Below are 3,309 nucleotides of genomic sequence, written 5' to 3'. Positions count from 1 at the left end.
ACACACACACACACACACACACACACACACACACACACACACACACACACACTAAGGGTTACAAAAACATAAAAAGTGAAAAAAATGTCACAATAAATTACGAATGTTAGAAAACCAAAACAAAATTTAAAAAACAGCAAAAAGAAGGTTTAATTTAATTTACCGACAACAGGATATAAGCACATATGGTAAAACTTCATTAACTACCGGTTCCTCTGGGTCCACTGGTTCCACCGTGCCCACTGGGTCCACTGGTTCCACCGTGCCCACTGGGTCCACTGGGTCCACTGGGTCCTCTGGGTCCACTGGGCCCACTGGGCCCACTGGGTCCTCTGGGTCCGCACGGTCCACTGGGTCCTCTGGGTCCACTGGTTCCACCGTGCCCACTTGGTCCTCTGGGTCCGCACGGTCCACTGGGTCCACTGGGTCCACTGGGTCCTCTTGGTCCGCACGGTCCACTGGGTCCACTGGGTCCACTGGGTCCTCTTGGTCCGCACGGTCCACTGGGTCCACTGGGTCCACTGGTTCCACCGGGTCCTCTGTGCCCACTGGGTCCACTGGTTCCACCGTGTCCACTGGGTCCTCTGTGCCCACTGGGTCCACTGTGCCCAATATAGCCACAGGGTCCACTGGATCCACTGGTCGATTGGGGTCTACTGGCTCCATCTGGCCAGGACTCATTTAGCTGAAGACCAGGAAGAGAGAAAGAAGGAGGAGTCAAACATCATCAGATCTTCATCAGGGCGGTTTGGGGGGGCTATGGGGGGGTGCATCCTTCATTACGGCATTTCTCTTATACATTACATAATACATATTACATATTACATATTACATATTACATATTATATATTATATATTATATATTATATATTATATGCCCCCCGTCGTCCTGGGTTAGGTTAGGGTAGAAACCTAGCGCTCTGGATAGGCACTTTAAGGGCTCGGGCACAAGGGGGCCACCGGTCTGGATAAAACACTTAAAACCCCCTTAAAAAACCTGGCTCGGTTCTATAAAAGCTGCGAAAATGATAAAATAATAAAAAGGGATTGTAAGATTTTATTACTAGAGATCCGGTCAGGACTGTGAACCACATCCCCCCACCATGAGGACGACATGAGGACAACATGGAGACAACAAGAGGACAACATGAGGACGACGTGAGGACAACATGAAGACAGCACGGAGACACCATGAGGACAACATGAGGACACCATGAGAACAACATGAGGGCAACATGAGGACAACATGAGGGCAACATGAGGACAACATGAGGACACCATGAGTACAACATGAGGACACCATGAGGACAACATGAGGACACCATGAGGACAATATGAGGACAACATGAGGACAACATGAGAACAACATTAGGACAACATGAGGGCAACATGAGGACAACATGAGGGCAACATGAGGACAACATGAGGACACAATGAGTACAACATGAGGACACCATGAGGACAACATGAGGACACCATGATAACAATTTGAGGACACCATGAGGACGACATGAGGACGACATGGGGACAACATGGGGACAACATAAAGACAACACGAGGAGAACATGGGGACACCATGAGGACACCATGAGGAGAACATGGGGACAACATGGGGGAAACATGAGGACAACATGGGGACAACATGAGGAGAACATGAGGACACCGTGAGGACAACATGGGGACAACATGAGGAGAACATGAGGTCACAATGAGGACAACATTAGGACAACATCGGGACAACATGGGGACAACATGAGGAGAACATGGGGACAACATGAGGAGAACATGAGGAGAACATGGGGACAACATGAGGAGAACATGAGGACACCATGAGGACAACATGAGGAGAACATATGGACAACATGAGGAGAACATGAGGACACCATGAGGACAACATGAGGACAACATGAGGAGAACATGAGGACACCATGAGGACAACATGAGGAGAACATATGGACAACATGAGGAGAACATGAAGACACCATGAGGACAACATGAGGACAACATGAGGAGAACATGAGGACACCATGAGGACAACATGAGGAGAGCATATGGACAACATGAGGAGAACATGAGGACACCATGAGGACAACATGAGGAGAACATATGGACAACATGAGGACACCATGAGGACAACATGAGGAGAACATATGGACAACATGAGGAGAACATGAGGACACCATGAGGACACCATGAGGACAACATGAGGAGAACATATGGACAACATGAGGAGAACATGAGGACAACACGGGGAGAACATGAGGACACCACGAGGGCTGAGGGGACTACCTGCTGAGTTCGTCCTGCAGCCTCGAACTGAGCCGAGTCCTGAACCAGATTCAACAGGGCCGCTACACAAAACACAACGAGCATCAGATCTTTCTTAATACCAATATTTATATTAATTCATTCATGTATCAGATCTATATTAATTTACATATCATTATTAATTAATTTATGAATCCGATCTTTCTTAATTTGCATATTAATGTTAATTAATTTATGAATCAAAGTGAAGATTAGAAACCATCTGATTGAGGAATAACTGACCGAGTAGAATCTGGGTGTTGGTGGTGTCGGTCTCCGTCTGCAGAGCTCCAATCAGAACATTGCGGAGGCGGGGCTTCAGAGACAGGAAGTTACTTGCTGTGACATCATCACCACTGAACTTCCCATCCAATAACACCTGAGGAAACACACAGCGGGATGAATGAATGGCTCGTATTCATATTTAAGATGTTTAAGAAATGATTTCCAGCAACAAACAAGCCTGAAAGGTCCAGAGAGTGGTTTCTATGGAGATGATACACCAGCTCTTCTCATTGGTCTGACCTAGGCAAACAGAAGTGAGCTCTGATTGGACGGATCCACACTGAAGCTGACCTCTGATTGGACGGATCCAAACTGCAGGGGGAGGGGCAGTAGTGACAGCAGGACCAAGATGGCGGCTCGCCGTAAATCCACCGGTCTCACGAATCTCTTAAACCTTAATAGCTCTCTGGAAGAGAGACAGACAGGCAGACAGACAGGTTAGACAGGCAGGCAGACAGACAGACAGACAGACAGACAGACAGACAGACAGGCAGACAGACAGGCAGACAGGCAGGCAGACAGACAGGCAGACAGAGAGGTTAGACATGCAGACAGACAGGCAGACAGGGAGACAGACAGGCAGACAGGTCAGACAGACAGGGAGACAGTCAGGCAGGCCGACAGGTTAGACAGACAGGCAGACAGACAGGCAGACAGGTTAGACAGACAGGCAGACAGACAGGCAGACAGGTTAGACAGACAGGCAGACAGTCAGGC

At 48.3% G+C, this 3,309-nt stretch overlaps 1 protein-coding gene across 1 annotated transcript in view; it reads left to right on the top strand.

The window, feature by feature from the left end:
* The window catches only part of LOC117941370 (ral GTPase-activating protein subunit beta-like), a 17,452-nt gene that overhangs the window by 4,219 nt on the left and 9,924 nt on the right, over positions 1 to 3,309 (top strand). The window lies entirely within an intron of this gene.

Source organism: Etheostoma cragini, unplaced genomic scaffold (assembly GCF_013103735.1).
Source record: "Etheostoma cragini isolate CJK2018 unplaced genomic scaffold, CSU_Ecrag_1.0 ScbMSFa_632, whole genome shotgun sequence".
NCBI lineage: Eukaryota > Metazoa > Chordata > Actinopteri > Perciformes > Percidae > Etheostoma > Etheostoma cragini.
Note: the sequence above shows the minus strand (reverse complement) of the source record. Positions and strands in the feature narration are given on the sequence as shown.